At 39.2% G+C, this 20,831-nt stretch overlaps 1 protein-coding gene and 1 long non-coding RNA gene across 2 annotated transcripts in view; both read right to left on the reverse strand.

Annotated features, from left to right (window-relative positions):
• NIBAN1 (niban apoptosis regulator 1) overlaps nucleotides 1–20,831 on the reverse strand; it is a 188,273-nt gene that overhangs the window by 116,727 nt on the left and 50,715 nt on the right. The window lies entirely within an intron of this gene.
• Nucleotides 15,513–17,661, reverse strand: LOC129653355 (uncharacterized). The gene is made up of 3 exons (XR_008715077.1): nucleotides 17,347–17,661; nucleotides 16,369–16,421; nucleotides 15,513–16,265 (listed from the first exon to the last, which is right to left on the reverse strand). It is a non-coding gene; the product is annotated as an uncharacterized LOC129653355 (long non-coding RNA).

A 20,831-nucleotide genomic window follows, 5' to 3' on the forward strand; every position in this document is an offset into this window, starting at 1 on the left:
CCAATGCAGGAGACGCAAGAGACACTGGTTCAATCCCTGGGTCCAGAAGATCCCCTGGAGAAGGAATTAGCAACCCACTCCAGTATTCTTGCCTAGGAAATTCCATGGACAGAGGAGCCTGGTGGGCTATAGTCCATGGGCTTGCAGAGTCGGACACAACTGAGCAACTGAGAGCAGTGCGGGAGACTGTCCTAAGAAAACATTGGTATGATTTATGTCAGAGAATGTTTTGCCCATGTTCTCTTCTAGTAGTTTTATGGTATCATGTCTTATGTTTAAGTCTTCAGCCATTTTGAGTTTTATTTTTGTGAATGGTGAGAGGGTGTGTTCTAACTCCATTGATTTACATGCAGCAGTCCAATTTTCTCAGCACCACCTGATGAAGAAACTGTCTTTTCCCTAGTGTATATTCTTGCCTCCTTTGTCAAAAATTAATTGACCATAGGTGTGTGGGTTTCTTTCTGGACTCTCTATTCTGCTCCGTTGATTCATTTGTCTGTTTTTATTCTAATACCACACTGTTTTGATTACTGTAGCTTAGTAGTATTTTCTGAAGTCTGGGCGGGTTATGCCTCCTGATTTGTTCTTTTTTTCCTAGGGATTGCCTTGGCAATTCTGGGTCTTTTATGGTTCCATATGAATTTTAGGATTATTTCTTCTAGTTCTGTGAAAAATGTGTGAGCCTCAATTTTGTCACTTATAAAATGGGGATTATAAGACACTCATTTTCACAGTGCCTTATAAGTATTCAATGGGATATTCTTCAGGTTAAAAAGTACCTAGAGCAGTATCAGACACTTTAGATACTCAATAAATTTTGACTATTATTACTATTATTTAATATCCCACCATAAGGGCATTCAAATAAGTGGATCAGCCCACAGGCACCACATAAAATAATCTCTGCTTAACCCAGCTTGTTTCCACAGTTCTCAAGATTCTTAAGTATTGTATTACCTTCCTCTCCACCCTCTGCAATTGAGTATCATATTCTCTTGCCTAAATTGTTTTTGAAACACACTGCCAGGTATTTCTCTAAAAGGAAGTTACTCAATAATATAAAGACTAGAACCACAAAGGGCTTCTTCCACATTTTCTTGTACCAGCATTTTGGGCACAGGCATATTTCTTCTAATCCTACTTAAGTATTACAGCCTGTACTGGGCCTTGGGCTGGTGCAATTTACTTGACCAGGCTGGTCTTAATACCCTTCAGGGTAATCATCACTGAAGTTAAAAGAAACCTCCATGAGAGCTCTGTCCACAACACTTAGCTTCAGTTCAACTTTGTAAAAATAAGAAAAGTATCTTCTGGCCCTTTTAAAAGCATCTGAATTCACACAGGTTCAAAACTCAGCACTATTATTTGATTCTTGTCACTTCTACTTTCATAACATTTCTTGAATCCACCTCCTTTACCCCATCCCAACCACCACACCGTCAATCAAGTCTTTATTATATTGCAAAAAACAATGTACAAGTGTCTTAATCTGCCCTATCTCAAGATTCCAGCATAGCAAAAAACAAAACAGACAGACAAAAAAACTTTTGTAGCTCTTAGTTCTAAAAGAGGAACAAAGAAGTCAAAACCAGAGTGGGACAGGGGAAAATGCCACTGCTAATACATAGATCCTGGAGGATTACAGGAAATAGCCAAAGCTTGGTCCCTATTGCAAAGGCAAGATTCTGGGAAGTGGCCAGAATGAGTCTAGAGTCAATGGAACAGAACAGGAGAGGCTGAATCCTCTCTGGCCACCATGGTCCCATTCAAGAGAAAGCCCCGACACAAGTTGTCAAGGCCCAAATATTAAAGTAGGGAACTGTCCTTCAGAACCAAGTCTTGCCTTTAATTTTCCCAGGCAACTCTTTTGAAAGCCTTAAGGGGCACACCTCATAGTCATAGGCCATAATCCTCTCTATCCCGGCTTGACAAGTTTCATTTGACATGTTGTTGCAAGACCATGTTAATTCCTTCATAAAAACATTCAACAGTTCCCCATTGCCTAGAAGAGTAATCACCCAGACTGGCACCAAAGGCCCTGTGATCTGGCTCCAGCTCTCTTTTACTTCCCACCTCTCCTACTCAAACTAACGCTTCTCATCTCCAGTACATGGCCATGCCTTCACCCCTCCTTCTCCCTTACTCCAAGCCCAGGTGGGAATGCCAACCCAAGAAGAAAACTTTCCGGCTCTCCCCAGCTGGATACACTCACCTTCTTTTGTATTCTCCGAAAAATACACCACTTTTGCTACAGCTGTTTAAATATAACATATCTCTCCTCCAAGTATATACTTTTATTTGTGTACTCAGCAAATATTTGTTGAATGAATGAAAGAATAGCTAAGTAAATATTTGAGTAAAGTAAATTACAGTGCATCAGAATCATGAAATCTATGCCAGTACCCTAAGAAAGGAGTAAGGTGCAGCTCTCAGTTTGACTACTTATTATTAAAAGTACGTATCCTTACACAAGCTTCCTGGGTCAGGAAGGTAACCTGGAGTAGGAAATGGCTACCCATTCCAGCATTCTTGCTTAGGAAATCCCATGGACAGAGGAGCCTGGCAGGGCTCCATGGGATTGCAAAGAGTTGGACATGACTGAACACACACACGCATGCACGCACACATACACAAACACACACGTACTCTTACACAGCATGCAATCCGTGAGGGGCCCTCGGTTAGCCAGTAGCAACCTTTTCCAGTTGTTGGGTCTAGTCAATGGAGTAACAGAGGAAAAGGACATACCTGAAGAATTGCTGAAACAGAAAAGCAGAAGCAGGGGCAGGGGTAGGATTATGAAGATGTCAACACTGACCAGGAAAGTGTTGACGAGGAAGGTGATTAAAAAAAAGCTCAGACATGTCCCCTCCTGAAGAGGCCCGCAAGGCACTACCTGAGAAGTCTCAAGCAGCTGAGCAGCCTACACCATCTTTGTCTTGGATAAAATGACCGAAGAGAAAGATAGTGCTTATGACTTCAGTACAGATTATGTTTAATAAATCCTGTCCTTCTGTAAGGGTTTTTTTGTTGGTGGTGGTTTTTAACATTGTGAGCAGACTGCTGAGCTGTTCTCTATGTGTGATGTACCAGTTTGTTAACAGTATCACATAAGCTATGTAAATTTTGTGAGTATGTATATAATGATTGTTGTTGTTCAGTCGCTCAGTTGTGTCCGACTCTTTGCAACCCCATGGACACCAGGCCTGCCTGTACCTCACTATCTCCCAGAGTTTGCCCAAGTTCACATCCATTGAGTCAGTGATGCTATCCAACCACTTATATATAATGATATATTCATTATATCAGCCACATATAATGATATATTCATTTAAAAGAATAAAGCGACTTTTAAAAACTGCACTCTCATAGCATAATTCTTTTGTTTCAAATCTGGCTCTTATGGGTTAATTCTGTTTAAGCTTTTATATCAGTTTTGTCCCTGAAATTATATATGGGGAATTACGTGAAAACAAAAGCTTTTCTTGGTTTGTGTGTTTTTCTTGACCAGTTTACAGAAATGGGAAATATACAAGGGCCTAGATAAAACTTATATGAAGTCTGAAGAGCCTGACAGATTTGTATATATTCTCATTCTAGAAGGTTCTTTATCAACATTCTAGTCTTGAAGTAGTTTATCTCAACTCTATCCTTTATCAATAGCTTTCTTCCTTGATAGATATTGTTTCTTGTGGATTATTCCTAGTTCCTCCATCATTCCCAGGATCAAAACAACTATGGTATATTAAAATATCTTCTCTGAAATATTCATATTCCATCCTTTTTCAATTACTTTGAGAAAAGTAGCTCAGGAGTTACAGTAAGATATAGAAAACCCAAACATTACTTTTGCTATATCTCCTTCTTACCTTTTTTCAGTTATTTTTTAAATAGTTGAGATTATAACATTTTATATCTAGTTTTATTTACTTAACACTCCACCTTTGGTTTTTCCTGTATTACCCTCCCAAATCACAATTTTCAGTGTTACATTTCTATTGTTACTTGAAACAGAAAAATACAGAAATTAAAAAAAAAAAGTTCCTTTGAACAAGGTGGCTGTTTCCTGGAAACTGAGGCAAATTCAGGAATGAGAAAAGGGTTAACTAGGCCTTTGGCACACTTTTGTATGACCTGTTGAGGTTTCAAGTGAAGATTAATTTGGGAGAATGAAAAAAGTCCCTCTGAAAATAAAATATTTTTAATATTTATAAAACAGAGTATAATAAATCTATTATTTGCCCCAGAGTTTCTCAGATTATAAAAGTTTAAAATACTAATGAATTATAACATATGCTTTAGTTTCAGGTTTCTAAGCACCATCACTTTGCACCGTAGGGGGAAGAAATCAGAAATCCCAATTCACAATGCAAGGTGCAAAAAGCTAATTACACAGAATAATGCCCAAGGACTTTCTCTTTCTTCTAGGAAATGCCTTAGAGAACTGGGATAAATTGGATTCTCCATAATGGAACTAAATGATGTTTTATCTTTTAAGCACATTTATTATTGGAACTTGAGTGGAAGGTTTTCTTAGACTCTAATACAAAAATTCTTCACGGGCAGCATTGATGCCAGCAGGTCCCTGTATCCTACCTGGCAGAAACTCTACTCTGAGTTAGAAATGAGACACATAGACTAACTTAAGTTCTCTGTGATTTACTTCAGTTATTCAGAAGAGAAACACATATTTGCATTCTCAAGAGCTTACATTAAACATATGAGTCTTGCTAGGACCCTCCCCGGAGTATGGATAGAAAGCAGATATACTTAGGCACAACTAATAGAATAGTTTCCTCATTTCCAAAACTGACACTCATAGAAATTCTCAATTCTGAGTATACTTGCCCTTGGACTGTTAAAGACTTTCACTTTTTTTTCCTCCAATCCCTATTCTAAAAGCAGGCACCATATCTTTAATATGGCCACAAAGCTGAGCCCATTAAAGGCATTCAATGAATCCACATGTATAAACAGATGCTGGATAAGGGGTCAGGCACCAACACCAGTTGGTGAGGCAGAAGTGAAAGCAGTATTTTCTACAAATGATCACAGCCACTGAACTAAATTAAGGTTTCCATGTGCACTGTATACGTAGTAGAACAATACTATTTAGTAGAACAATACTTCAACAGGTTAGTATGAGAGAAATGAGAGGGGCTATCTATGGGAGGAAAGTGAAAGTGAAGTCGCTCAGTCATGTCTGACTCTTTGCGACCTCATGGACTGTAGCCCACCAGGTTCCTCTGTCAATGGAATTTTTCAGGCAAGAATACTGGAGTGGGCTGCCATTTCCTTCTCCAGGGTATCTTTCTAACTCAGGGATTGAACCTGGGTCTTCTGTATTGCAGGCAGATGCTTTACCATCTGAGCCACCATGGAAGCCCTTAATGCTACCATTTTAAAAGTTACAATCCCCCACTACCTTACTCTATGGAAAAATAAAAACCCTACTGTAGTCAGCTATTCCAGAGAATAGTTTTTCAGAACCTGTAGAATCTTAAGTCTGGTTTCCTCTTTTTTAGAGAAAGAAATCAATCATAGTGTTAGAAAAATAAATATATGCCCATACTTGTACGCACACATTTATTCTTTTTTTAATATAAATTTATTTATTTTAATTGGAGGTTAATTACTTTACAATATTGTATTGGTTTTGCCATACATCCACATGAATCCACCATGGGTGTACACGTGTTCCCCATCCTGAACCTCCCTCCCACCTACCTCCCCGTACCATCCCTCTGGGTCATCCCAGTGCACCAGCCCCAAGCATCCAGTATCCTGCATCGAACCTGGACTGGCGACTCACTTCGTATATGATATTATACATGTTTCAATGCCATTCTCCCAAATCATCCGACCCTCTCCCTCTCCCACTGAGTCCAAAAGTCTGTTCTATACATCTGTGTCTCTTTTGCTGTCTCGCATACAGGGTTATTGTTACCATCTTTCTAAATTCCATATATATGCGTTAGTATACTGTATTGGTGTTTTTCTTTCTGGCTTACTTCACTCTGTATAATCGGCTCCAGTTTCATCCACCTCATTAGAACTGATTCAAATGTATTCTTTTTAATGGCTGAGTAATACTCCATTGTGTATATGTACCACAGCTTTCTTATCCATTCGTCTGCTGATGGACATCTAGGTTGCTTCCATGTCCTGGCTATTATAAATAGTGCTGCGATGAACATTGGGGTACATGTGTCTCTTTCAATTCTGATTTCCTCGGTGTGTATGCCCAGTAGTGGGATTGCTGGGTCATAAGGCAGTTCTATTTCCAGTTTTTTAAGGAATCTCCACACTGTTCTCCATAGTGGCTGTACTAGTTTGCATTCCCACCAACAGTGTAAGAGGGTTCCCTTTTCTCCACACCCTCTCCAGCATTTATTGCTTGTAGACTTTTGGATCGCAGCCATTCTGACTGGCATGAGATGGTACCTCATAGTGGTTTTGATTTGCATTTCTCTGATAATGAGTGATGTTGAGCATCTTTTCATGTGTTTGTTAGCCATCTGTATGTCTTCTTTGGAGAAATGTCTATTTAGTTCTTTGGCCCATTTTTTGATTGGGTCATTTATTTTTCTGGACTTGAGCTGCAGGAGTTGCTTGCATATTTTTGAGATTAGTTGTTCGTCAGTTGCTTCATTTGCTGTTATTCTCTCCCATTCTGAAGGCTGTCTTTTCACCTTGCTTATAGTTTCCTTTGTTGTGCAGAAGCTTTTAAGTTTAATTAGGTCCCATTGGTTTATTTTTGCTTTTATTTCCAATATTCTGGGAGGTGGGTCATAGAGGATCATGCTATGATTTATGTCGGAGAGTGTTTTGCGTATGTTCTCCTCTAGGAGTTTTATAGTTTCTGGTCTTACGTTTATTTCTTTAATCCATTTTGAGTTTATTTTTGTGTATGGTGTTAGAAAGTGTTCTAGTTTCATTCTTTTACAAGTGGTTGACCAGATTTCCCAGCACCACTTGTGTAAGAGATTGTCTTTAATCCATTGTATATTCTTGCCTCCTTTGTCAAAGATAAGGTGTCCATAGGTGCGTGGATTTATCTCTGGGCTTTCTATTTTGTTCCATTGATCTATATTTCTGTCTTTGTGCCAGTACCATACTGTCTTGATGACTGGCACACATTTATTTTTAACCATAATTAGATGGATGATAACTTTAAATTTTCTTCCATTTCATTTGGGAAAAGTGCTTGGAAATTTTCAAGATTATTTTGCCATTACTTCACAACATGCCTCCAATTTCCTCATGACACATTTGATGAGAATGAATCTTGTTTATTTTGCCACATCTCTAAACTATCTAATCTCCCCTAAGGAAGTTGCAGATTGGCTATTTTTTTTTTTTTTAACAAAAAGGAGAGGAAAGAGTGTGAAAAAGAATTGTAAAATATCATGTATGAAACGAGTTGCCAGTCCAGGTTCAATGCACAATACTGGATGCTTGGGGCTAGTGCACTGGGACGACCCAGAGGGATGGTATGGGGAGGGAGGAGGGAGGAGGGTTCAGGATGGGGAACACATGTATACCTGTGGTGGATTCATTTCAATATTTGGCAAAACTAATACAATTTTGTAAAGTTTAAAAATAAAAAAAATAAAAAAAAAAGAATATTAAGCCAATCTGACCTAGCAACTTTTTCAGAAAGCATCATAAAATTATGAATTTAGGAAGAATACTAATATTTCACCCATTAAGCAACCTTGAAAAAAATATAAAACTAAAATGCAGAAACCAAAAAAATGAAAATTCCCTTTGCTCTTTTTGAGTCTAATTATGGTTATTAATTTTATGCACATATTTTATCAGAGTCTCTCAGATTATTCCCAAATCCTGAAAATAATATTTTCTTTGAGATTTCAACCATACAAATAAACACAGCATGCACATTAAAAGAAGTCAGGCCAGACTTTAACCAGGCAACAAGCTTAGGAATCACTAAGTGATTCCCCTTCCAGAAGGTTCTCTGGTGTCTTGTCCAGATTCTGGTTTTTTTCCTAACTATGTCCTTTATTTTTTAGTTTATTCCATTTTTCTTCTTCCTGGACAGAATGATTTTTGCCTGAAATGCCTTCTGCTACAGGTTTTACTTCTTCTCTTCAAGAATCTATGCCATTAATGTAAAAAAAGATGGTAGAAAACTATGTCTGAGACACAGATATGCTTGCGTTTTGTTAGTCTGAAAAGATAGGTAACAACAAGGAGTGGACTCTGCTAGAAAATTAAAGGTGGCATTGGTAGGTTTCAGAAAGTTCAGGAAAACTTTGCAAACTATTCAACATTTTCAACATTCATGATTTTTTGAAACTATTTACAAGGCAGATCAAGTACTCATTATGGAAAATTATTTTAGCATGCTCTTTCTTAACCTCACATGAATTTCAAAACTGCCAAAATGGTTCTGACTCCTGTCCACTTGATTCAGTCAAGCACTGGGTCCTCTGAACACAATTTTCTTGATGATAGCTCAAACACTTCCAATTTTGCTTTTTTGCCAACCTAACGATTGCCAGCCAGTGTATCAGTTAATCACTAAATTTGAAAATTCTTGAGTAATGTATACCAGTGAAAAATTAACTGAAAGCTATTGCATGTGATGTTCTAAAAACAGAAACAGAAAAACTCCACCGAAAACCCCAACAGTACTATTGAGACAGCACCAGGTTATATATATTTAGTACTAGGTTATTTAAATCATCCATTTTTCTATTGGAATTGCTCTTCCATAAAGTGAGTTCTCATGGTGCTTAATAAACATGGTAAAACCTTATAAAATTAGTTCTGCTTGGAGGCCAAGCCTCACAGGTAATTCACTTGTTCTAAACTAGCTACCAAAGGGATGAAATATGACATAAAACTATAGAAAACTGAGACTACCTTTCACCCAACAAAAGGGATTTGAATTCATTTGGACAGTAGTACGGACATGCCAAGGTCAACCACATTTCAACTTCCATACATTGATGAAAAGACCAAAGGTTACAGACTTCTAGAGGTGGAAGGGATCATAACAGTCATTTCCAACCTTTTCCTATTTTCAGATCAAGAAATTAATTGACCCATGATCACAAAACTAGTAAGTAATAGCACACATGAAAATTTACAAAAATCTTTGTCAATGTTTTTAAGCAGAGTTTTTCTCTCTAATAATACTACACTGATTTTTATGGAGGAATTCAAGCATTTCATTTCGACTAATGGAGGAATATAAGTACTCTTTTGTAATAAAAACCACATTGTCATGAAGCTTTGTGAAATGATCTTAAATTGAGGTAAAAAGATGTTGTTATGGTTAATTTTATGTGTCAGCTTTAGTGGGCTGTGAGATGTCCAGGTATATGTTCAAACATCATTCAGGAGGGTGCCTTTGAGAGTGCTTCTGGATAAGGTATCTGTAAATACTAAACTGAGTGAACTGAGTCATGAACATTGTCCTCCCCAATGTAAGTAGGCCTCATCCATTCATTTAAAGACCTGAATATAACAAAAAGGCTGAGTAAGAGGCAATTTCCTCCAGCCCGACGATCTTGAGCTGGGACACTGGTCTTTGCCAGCCCCTGGCCTTACATTCGGAGAAGGCAATGGCACCCAACTCCAGTACTCTTGCCTGGAAAATCCCATGGGCGGAGGAGCCTGGTAAGCTGCGGTCCATGGGGTCGCTAAGAGTCGGACACGACTGAGCGACTTCCCTTTCACTTTTCACTTTCATGCATTGGAGAAGGAAATGGCAACCCACTCCAGTGTTCTTGCCTGGAGAATCCCAAGGACGGGGAAGCCTGATGGGCTTTCGTCTATGGGGTCACACAGTCGGACACGACTGAAGCGACTTAGCAGCAGTAGCAACAGGCCTTACATTGAAACATCACCTCTTCCTGGCTCTCAAGGCTGACTTTCAGACTGGAGCTCCACCATCAGCTCTGGTTCTCTGACCTCAGACCTTGGGACCTGTCAGCCTCCAGAATCGCAGTGAGTCAAATTTCTTATTTAAAACATCTCTCCTGTCTCTCTCTCTCACCCTGACTAATATAGATATAATCAATTGAAATACATTACTGAGTCCCAGCACAATTATCAATTTATTTCATTTAATGTATATTAAACTGTTGGGTCAACGTGTTAAAAGCAATGCAAATATCTAGGGCTTCAGTGTAATGAGTTCTTAATTTATCAGTAGAATCTGCATGCCAATGTGTTTCAGAATACTCTCTGAAATGCATGGAGTCTGTATTTAAAATATTCCCTTAAGTGATTTATGAAGGACAGTAAAAGCATTTGGCTCAGCTATATCCAATTGGCAGGAGTTGCCAGCCAGAAGGCAGAGATCCAGCAAAGCTCTGGGCACAGGGAAAACAAGTTGACCTTATCTGAGTACCCCTTAATCTCATTAAGGTGTTCCAATTAAGTGGTATCACTGTCTCAATTAAAGCTGCTGTCTCTGCTGGCTAATACCATACAGCTTCCTGGGAAATGCACTAATTAGGTAGATCTTCTTGTCTACTGACTAAGAGTCTGTTTTGTACCAAATCAAGGTTAAAAGGTACTGCTATGGACCAACCCCATCATCCATAGGATATCTGAAATGTCCTCAACATAGTTTCTCGTTTCTCTTGTCTCTTCTCTATTTGTTGTTATTGTTTAGTTGCGTCAGATTCTTTGCGACCCCATGGACTGTAGCCCACCAGGCTCCTCTGACCATGGGATTTACTAGGCCTAATACTGGAATACTCACTGGAGTATCCACTCCAGTATTCTAGCCATCTTCTTCGCCACGGGATCTTCCCAACCGGGAATCGAACCCAAGTCTCCTGCACTGCAGGTGGATTCTTTACCGACTGAGCCACCAGGGAAGGCCCTAGTATCCCTACAAGAAAGCTGTTCTTTCCTGGGATGCAGAACCTTGACTAGACACCTCATATTGTGACTATCCTAGGCAGAAGCTCTGTTCCCTCTCATTAGCATGGCATAATTCTTCATTTATTAAAGTCTTCTTTAATGTTCTTTGATAATATTTTGTCACTTTTATTCATAAAGTTTTTTGCACATCTTTGTTAGATTTATTTCTAAATCCCAATTTCAAATAGACTTTTCTTGCTATTTAATGAATAGAATCTTTTTTCTCTTACATTTTCTAATTGGTTATTACTAGCTCAACTTTTATATGTTTGACCTATATCCAGGAACTTTTTTAAACTCTTAATTTATCTTTAAATTATCTTGGATTTTCTATATACTCAATCATATCTTCTGCCAAAAGTTTAAAAATTCTCATTCACACTTCACACACAGTTCACACTCTAAAGCTGATTAAATCCCAACATGAAGTCACATTTTAATTCTATGTGGGAATTAAATCAAATGAGCTATATCAGTTTAGAAAATGTTTTTATGCTCCTGCTCAACAGATCTGGAAAATATATGGATAGAATAAATTTGCATTTTCACCCCACCTATAATTAGTTCATTATCAAATTAAAACTCTAAGATTTGTGATTCATTAAGAGTTCATTAAATTAGTGTTATTCAGTTTGAATCCCTGTACATTTTCTCAAAACTCTTCATTTTAAAATAATTTTTGTAGCCACTTCAATGTATTCTTTTCTTAATTAAAAGATCTAGGAAAATTCGGTATTGAAAGCAGTTTCCATGGAAATAGGTATTCAATACAATAGAAATATCAATACTACAGTATATAGTGCTTTCTCCTAATTTTTCTATTTTAATAGAATAATATGATATGGGGGGCTGGCAGACAATAGATGAAAACAAAATCTGAAATGCAGAATAACTTCAAAAAAATGGGGGTAGACATTGTGGTGCTAATGCCAAAGCAGGCTAAAGAGTAATTGCATTTTACACTTGCAATTGGCTCTCCAATGCAATCCAACAAATAATTAGCTCCTTTTACATTTAAGGTCTTTTCCAAGTTCAACAACTGTTAAAGTCAAGCAAGAGTCCATGAGGTCAAGGAGCATACAACCTAGAAAAAAGAAATGACAGGTGTTGTTGCTATTGTTGTTGTTTACACATTATGTCCAACTCTTGCGACTCCATGGACTGCAACCCACCATGCTCCTCTGTCCAAGGGATTTCCCAGCCAAGAATACCAGAGTAGGGGCTATTTCCTTCTCCAGGAGCTGCTGCTGCTGCTAAGGAGCACCCATAGTTATATTCAAAAGACCATGACATAAGGCAATGAGGAGCATTAAAAGAAAAGCATCAAAAACATGGTTTCTAGCTTCATGAAGGAGGAATATTTGGTTGGACCCTTTAAGAGTTTTTAGGTTTTCAGTGAGTAGAGATGGTGAGAATTTATCAGCTACAGACTTTCCACTACCTTAGACACTATATGGAGGTGTAGGGCCCTACTGTTGTACAGCTAGATATCTCCCAAAATGAGACCCTTGAGCCTGGAGAGACCCATAGGAGGGTTTGCTCCACCCTCCTAAGTGCAGAAGGTATGATAGCAAGGTGCTGATGGAAGTGGACAGGAAGAGCTAAAGCCACGTTTCAAAGAAGTATACTAGCTCTAAGGAAATAATAATAGTTAGCATCCTAAACCCTTTATGCTATTGAATTGTATACCTATGTTATTAACTTTTATACCTATTTTACAGATGTGGACATTAAAGCAGAGAAGAAATGCGTATAGTTCAGGAGAAAGTAGAAATTGAGTTGTTTTGAATCCTGCACATCTCAGAAATAGAATTCTAAGAATCAAAGGAATAATTCATGTGAAACACCTGGCAAAGTGCCTGGTACATTATAAGCCCTCAATAATTAGTAGCAAATATTTGAAGAAATGCCATTAAAAATTGTGAAATGGCTCTTCCAGCCCCTATTGGGAATCATTGACCTTGAATGATTTCTTTATCTTTCATTCATTTTATTTTTAATTGTGTTTAATTAAATAGGTAATATTCAAGTATTCAAGATGGGAAAGATTAAGGGCAAGAGGAAAAAGGGGGCGGTAGAGGATGAGATGGTTAGATAGCATCACCGACTCAATGGACATGAGTTTGAGCAAACTCTGGGAGGTAGCGAAGGATAAGGAAGCCTGGCATGCTGCAGTCCATGGGGTCTCAAAGAGTCAGACATAACTTAGCAACTGAACAATGAATGACAATATTCAAGTAGTTCAAAAACAAAATAAAAAGAGGTATACTTTGAGATATATTCCTCCCTCATTCCTCCCTCATGGACTCATTCTTGTCCATTCCATTTCTGCCTATCTCTTAAATGCAATAACTTTTACTAGTTTCTAATACATCTTTCCTGTGCATGTATGTATGTATATATTCTTATTTTTAACAATTTATTACACAAAGGTTATAAATATGCAGTGTAGCATATTTATACACTGTTTTGAAACTTGCTTTTCATGTAACAGCATATACTGAAAACTTTTCAATACTAGTACACAGAAAGTGTCCTCATTCCTTTTTTAAACCTGTGCATGGGCTTTCCTGGAAGCTCAGATGGTAAAGAATCCGCCTGCAATGTGGGAGACCTGGGTTCCATCCCTGGGTTAGGAAGATCCCCTGGAGAAGGAAAAGGCTACCCACTCCAGTATTCTGGCCTGGAGAATTCCATCAACAGAGAAGCTTGGCAGGCTACAGCCCGTGGGATCATGAAGAGTCAGACACGACTGAGCGACTAAGCACAGCACAGCACACGGTATTTCACTATATGGATGAACCAGTTGTTTAATTTGATGCTTCTTGAAGTGTGGGCCCTAAACCAGCCTCATCAGCATCACTTTAAAACTCGTTAGAAATGCAGATTTCAGGACCAGCCCAGACCTACTGAATTAGAAATTCTGGAGGTGGGGCTCAGCAATCTGTGTTTTGGAAAGTCCTCCAAGTAAATCTGATGCACAGCGAAGTTTAGAACCACCGGTTTATTCCGCGAAGTTTAGAACCACCGGTTTATTCAGTCCTCTACTGTTGATACTTAGTTTCCTCTGTCTAGTATAAGGAACGTGCTAAAGAATCATTGTATATGTGCCTTTTGTGCAAGAATGTATATCAGAGGCGGGGAGGTGGGAGGGAGGGTCAAGAGGGAGGGAATATCTGTATACCATGCCTGATTTGTGTTGATATATGGCAGAAACCAGCATGATATTGTAAAACAATTAACCTTCAATTAAAAATAAGTAAATTTTAAAGAAAGAATGTATATTAGAATGTACATGGTATAATCTCACAAAAGAAGAGTGGTAAATGGCAGTCATATATAACTGTGTTTCTACTTCCTCATTACTATTCAGGTGCATCATTTCTTTGCATCATTGCAGATTTTTGTTGGCCAGCTGGTAACTAAGCTAACAGTTATAACATTGTTTCTACAACAAGAAAAAAAAATCCAAATCATTTCCTAAATCCAAATCACTGACTTATAATTGAAGCATGTGAGTACATGAAGCACTGTCTAGATATGAGAAGAGAAACTGTTACTTCCACTTGGCAAAAGGGAAACATTTTAAAAGGAGATTCTATCTTGGATAAGATGGACTTCTGTGGCTGACTGAATGTAGATCAGAGGTGGACTGCTCCCATGGATGCAGAGTTGACTTACTGTGCAATCATAGTAGGCTGTCATCTGTCCGCAGTCCCCCAGCTATGTCACCATTTGAGGTTTTACACCAAGCACTCAGAGGGCTCATTTGGTTTCAGAACCAACACCCAAAATGAGAGACTTCTGGGGTTTCAGATATCTCTGGAGAAAGCTGGCTCAGTCTCCAAACTGAGCAGATCCTCCTGAACAAGGCTGGACTTACAATGGTCAAAAATTCTGAGAGGTGTGCATCCAAATACCCATTAATTTGGTTCCATAACTTAGTTATATGATTGTAGGCAAGTTACTTTATCTCTGGGGCAGTCTCATTTAACAGACAATATTGCCATGATGAAGATATCCCACCTCTGCTCTATGTAGTACAATAGCTGCTAGTCACATGAGGCTGTTGATTTACTTGAAATGTGTGGCTAGTGTGACGGAGAAACTGAATAATACTTCATGACTTGTAGTTAACTTTAACAACCATGGCTAGTGACTACCATGCTGAGTGGTGTGACTCTAGAAAACCTTCATATCTTCATCTCAAACGGGGGATAAAAACCACCTATCTCAGTGCTTTCCTTCATCTCTCTGGTCATAGGATTCTCTTCGGCTGCCTGATTTTTTTAAAAAAATTCCATTTCCTACCTCAGACCTACTGAATCAGAATGTACTCAAGAAAAAGCTAGAGATTTTGTACTTTCAATCACAAATCCAGCCACTGAATTTAAGCCAGTAGAGGAAAGTGTTTTTTTTTTCCCCTCCCCTACAGTACCCAATTCAAGGCTCTCTGACATATGATAAGACAGTGTAGTGCTTCTAGGGGTGGGGGATATTCCAGAAGGCTGAGGGCACTTTATCAGTTTTCCTTTGTTGTAATGGAAAGGAATAGATTACAAAAGGTACCTAGAGTAGTCAGATTCATAAGTCAGAAAGTACATTGGGAGATGCCTGGGGGCAGGTGTTGGGGAAGGAGAATCGAGACATGGTGTTCAGTGGGGACAGAGTTTCAGTTTAGAAAGGTAAGATTCGGGAGATGGATGAGTGTGGGAGTTGCACAGCCACGTGAATGTACTTGGTGCCACTGAACTGTACAGTTAAACGTATGTTTTATATTATGTAACTCTTACCACCATTTTTTTAAAAAGTAGTCACATGCAATTTTCTCTATTTAAAAAAAAGAAAGGACTAGAACAATATAAGCCAAGGATCTCTTAATGGATTGCTTTAAGGCTGGATGATCTTGATTTTATTTGATGAGATAAATTATTTTGGAATTTGGTGGAGGAAGTTGGAATAGGGAGGTAAGAGAAAACTGTTAACGTGTCATTATCACACCCAGATAATTTGAAAAACAGATGCAAAAAAGGGATGGGGAGAGAGGCAGAAAGAAAAATCTTTTATAACAAAAAGCTTCTTTAATGTCAAAGCTGTTAACTTCATGAAACAGAGAAAAGAAGGATCTCAGTAGGATTAAAAGATGGCTTTTTGGCAAATGGGTTGCATTCTAGTTCAGTCCTAGATCTGCTGCTGCTTCAAGGAGTACATTATATAACCACCACAGGGAATTCTGAAATTTCAATATAGTTCCAGAAATCTGTGAGCATACCCAAGTTGCATACGTGGAATTAATCTGCTCATTTAGATTCCTTAAGAGAACATAACGACATTCTTTTAGAGTACTTGAAGCTCTCCTAATAAAAGATACAAACAGTACAGAAAAGTTTGTTACTTGTAGAAGCAGAAACATCATCAGCTAATAAATGTGTCTGTTATGCCTCTGTGGGTTCTTCTCACCAAGCAGACAGATCTGGAATCTCATAAATAGATGCCTTTGGGTCTGCTTTACACTGGATACATGGAAACGGGAATAAAAGATGGTAATTAGGGAAAGAAGAAAGCTACGGTGAGGTAAATAAATATATATGTGTAAAGCTAAAAGAAACTCAGGTTGGGAACTTCACTTGAATTTTCATTTTAATTTCATTTTATTGTAAAATATTGTGTATATTACAGCATTAGGCTAACTGCAAATTTCAACTTTTACTACTACAGTAGATGGAAGAAAACCTAGCTATGAGAAAAAGTGTAGAGCAATTCATTAATTATTCTTTATCCCTTTTAAATCATTGATTTATGTTAAAAACCAAATTATATATAATTTGGTCTAAAGCTTTAAAATGAGGAATTTTTTAAGTAAAATTTTTAATTTCCAAGATTGGGGGTTTTTTGTTCCATCTAATATAATAAAGTATAAATATTTTGTATAATAATAACAAAAATATTTTTACTGAATGAATGAACATATGAATGAACTAGGTAAGGGTGAAAACACTACACTTTTGCCCACAACATCCTCTCCTCCTTCTTCCTCATTCATACTCTTCTCTCTCTTTTATTTCTTGATGTGGACCATTTTAAAAATCTTTATTGACTGTGCTACAATATTGCTTATGTGTTATAGGATTGGGCTTTTTTTCTTTTTGGTTTTTTTGGCCTCAAAGCATGTGGGATCTTAGCTCCCAAAAAGAGACTAAACCCGTGCTCCCCCTGCATTGGAAGGTGAAATCTTAACCACTGGACTGCCAGGGAAGTCCTTCTCTTTTTTCCTTTAAACTGAATATTTTACTATTCACCTCTGGCCCCTCAGACACTTGCCCCTCCTGATTCTCCCAACCTCTAGCTGCCTCCAAGCTCAGCTTCCTGCACTACCTGTCCTAGAGCTCTGGGATACCACTCTAATATCACAGTCAAGAGTATCTTTTATATCCTTACCCCTGCTGCTGCTGCTGCTGCTGCTAAGTCGCTTCAGTTGTGTCCAACTCTGTGCGACCCCATAGACGGCAGCCCACCAGGCTCCCCTGTCCCTGGGATTCTCCAGGCAAGAACACTGGAGTGGGTTGCCATTTCCTTCTCCAATGCATGAAAGGGAAAAGTGAAAGTGAAGTTGCTCAGTCTTCTAGCAACCCCATGGACTGCAGCCTCCCAGGCTCCTCTGTCCATGGGATTTTCCAGGCAAGAGTACTGGAGTAGGTTGCCATTGCTTTCTCCGTCCTTACCCCTAACTAACTTCAAAAATCTGTTGCATCCATACAGTTATGTAAAGTTTAAAAATAAAATAAAATTAAAAAAAAAAAAAATCTGTTGCATCCATGTGTAGCCCTGGATCAACTCTTCTGCCCATTTTCCCATCTGCTTCTTTCAGGCTTCCCAGCAGTACAGAGGACATCACAAAGCCATGCACATTTAGCTTCAGCACACAAAAAAATGAGCTCCGGTCTGGTTTGGACTCATTAGTGTTCAGCAAACATTTTCTTATCAGTGGTTATTGCCTCTTTGGGGCTTCCCTCATATCTCAGTTGGTAAAGAATCTGCCTGTGATGCAGGAGACTCAGGTTCAATCCCTGGGTCGGGGAGATCCCCTGGAGAAGGAAATGGAAACCCACTCCAGTATTCTTGCCTGGAGAATTCCACAGCAGAGGAGCCTGGCAGGCTACAGTCCACAGGGTTGCAAGAGTCAGACACGACTTAGCAACTAAACCACCACCACCATCGCCTCGTCTGCTCTCCACAGCAGCTATTGCCTCTTCATCAGTATCCTTACTCCCTCCTCCAATTTCCTTTACTCTCAGACTTCCTGTTTTAAGAAAATAGAGATAACTTGTGTTAATTCTCTCCTATCCACTTCCAAGTTCATCTCATAGTCAAATATACTTTCTTCCTTCCTGCCTGTCTCAAAGGAAGACATTCCCAACTTCTTCCTTCAAACTCTTACCCCATAAACTATATCCTTTTTCTTGGATTATCATTATCTTCCTCTCCACTGGTTTTTACCTCGAAGCCCACAAATGTGCTCAAGTCCTGAAACAAAAACAAACCAAAGCAAAAAAATCTGCTTCCAGATCCATCACCTCTTATGTCCTTCTCAATCAGCCACTTTCCCCCTTAGAAACACAACCCCAACCCACAGGGCACACACCTTGATGACTCCCATGTGTGTGTCCATCATCCCACCCTCTCCTGAACACTGCTATATATTTCCAGCTGTCTCCTAAACACACCTTTTGGATGTTGGTAGAGGCACTTCAAATTTGCTTCCTCTCTCACTTAACAAATCCACCACAACCTGGGTGCCTGCAGTAGAAATCTCAAGTCATCTTTTCCCTCTTTGGTGTCACAGACATTAAATCCTGCCCATTTGATCTCAGAAACTGCTCTCAGTCTCAGCCCTCCTATCAAGGATTATCCAGACTCTCATCTCTGGCAAGGAAAATTCCTGGGTTCCTATCTTGTTTCCTCCCTCTGACCTCTCCCTTTTCAAATCTGTGCTTCACACCACCAGCAAAGGTAATATCATGAAAAGTGCATGACTGATCAGATCCCGCCCCTGGTATAAACTATCTTGGGCTCTTCAGGCTCTTCTCAAGTTGTCCCCAGCCCACCTCTCCAGGCTGTCTTCTATCCACAGAGCGCGGCGTGCACTGCCCTGTTGTTGGGGCATGCGTATCTCTGACCCTGTGCCTCGACCATTTGCTCTTATCCATAGGCCCACACTCCCAAACATCCTCAAATTGGAAATGTACCCTGAAGCATCTCCTGACTTCCCTTCATCTAGCACTTCAGTCGGAATTAATTTCTCCCTCTTGTATATTTACAACCCAAGCTGAACCCCCAGTTTGCCCTTTTCCACTGCAGCACACTCTAGTGTAGTGAACTGTGTACATCCCCCCTCTCACCAGGATTCCCTCATAGCTCAGCTGGTAAAGAATCCACTTGCAGTGTGGGAGACCTGGGTTTGATCCCTGGGTTGGGAAGATCCCCTGGAGAAGGGAAAGGCTACCCACTCCAGTATTCTGGCCTGGAGAATTCCGTGGACTGTATAATCCATGGGGTCGCAAAGAGTTGGACACAACTGAACAACTTTCACTCTCATTTTTTCCTCTCTCACCAGCACAGCAGCTCAGTGAAAAGCCCTGAGAACCTAGAAAGGTTACTACCAGGCATGTAGTATGCCTCAACAGATATCTGGGGAATTGGTATTGTAAATATTAGCTTTATATTGAATGCATTTTCTCCCCATCTTCCCAACATCCACCACCATAACACGAAGGAGAAAGCAGGTAGAAAATTAATTTGGCAAACAAATGGAATATTCACACCAATATTTAGACTTGTAAGTACCTCTAGAATTCTTTAGAAAGTGCCATTCCAAAACTGTTCTCTTTCTTACAAGCTATGGGTTTATTTTTCCTTCATTAGAGAACCAGGAAGCCTTCATTAAATAATAATTTGTCAGAAAGAGTCATCTGAAAGCAAATTGTTTAGCTATATAAGGATTTAGTATGAGACAAATTGTAAAAAAAAAAAAAATCAGTAATCTTAAGTGTTTAGATAGCTGGCACATACTGGACTGTGGTGGCCTCCTGATGAATTCATCTCATTTGCTCCCAGCAGCCTGGGGCTCCAGAGGAGGAGCTCACAGAGGAGCATTTTATTCTTTTTCCCCAAATCTGATCTGAAGTCTACTGTTCCACTGGGAACAAATCGTCAAAGAAAGCTACATATTTATAAAGAAAGTTGTGACGTGGAAATTTACATTAAGACTATGCTTGGGTGACACCAAAATATTGGGTTGGCCAAAAAGTTCATTGGGGTTTTTCTGAAAGTTCTTAGAGAAAAACACGAATGAACTTTTTGGCCAGTCCTAAAGACCCTTGATGCTGGGAAGGACTGAGGGTAGGAGGAGAAGGAGGCAACAGAGGATGAGATGGTTGGATGGTATCATCTACTCAGTGGACATGAGTTTGAGCAAACTCCAGGAGATGGTGAAGGACAGGGAAGACTGGCATGCGGTAGTCCATGGGGTCACAAAGAATCAGACACGACTGAGCAACTGAACGACAATACTTAGGTGATTTAATCCCACTTAGTGTGAAAGAGAGGCGGGAGGGGGATCAAGTTTAAACAGTATATTAGAAATTCACAGCTTCTTGGAAAAACAAATTTATGGTGGAAATAATTTTAAAAGAGAGACCTTTAGGAAGAAAAGAAGTGAGTTCCTCTGTCATCTGTCCTGCTGTTTTCCATGAAGGCTTTCTATGGTGCTTTGGGCTTGTCTATATTTGGGTAATGGCAACAGGTGAGAAATAAAGCACAGCTGCATACTGACTCCCTGGGGAGGGGGAAATTCTGCAAACATCCTAGGTAATGAGTACAAAACATATCTGTACACACAATGCCTTCTGTGAGTCACAGGCTCT

The sequence above is a fragment of the Bubalus kerabau genome, chromosome 5, assembly GCF_029407905.1.
Source record: "Bubalus kerabau isolate K-KA32 ecotype Philippines breed swamp buffalo chromosome 5, PCC_UOA_SB_1v2, whole genome shotgun sequence".
Classification (NCBI taxonomy): Eukaryota; Metazoa; Chordata; class Mammalia; order Artiodactyla; family Bovidae; genus Bubalus; species Bubalus kerabau.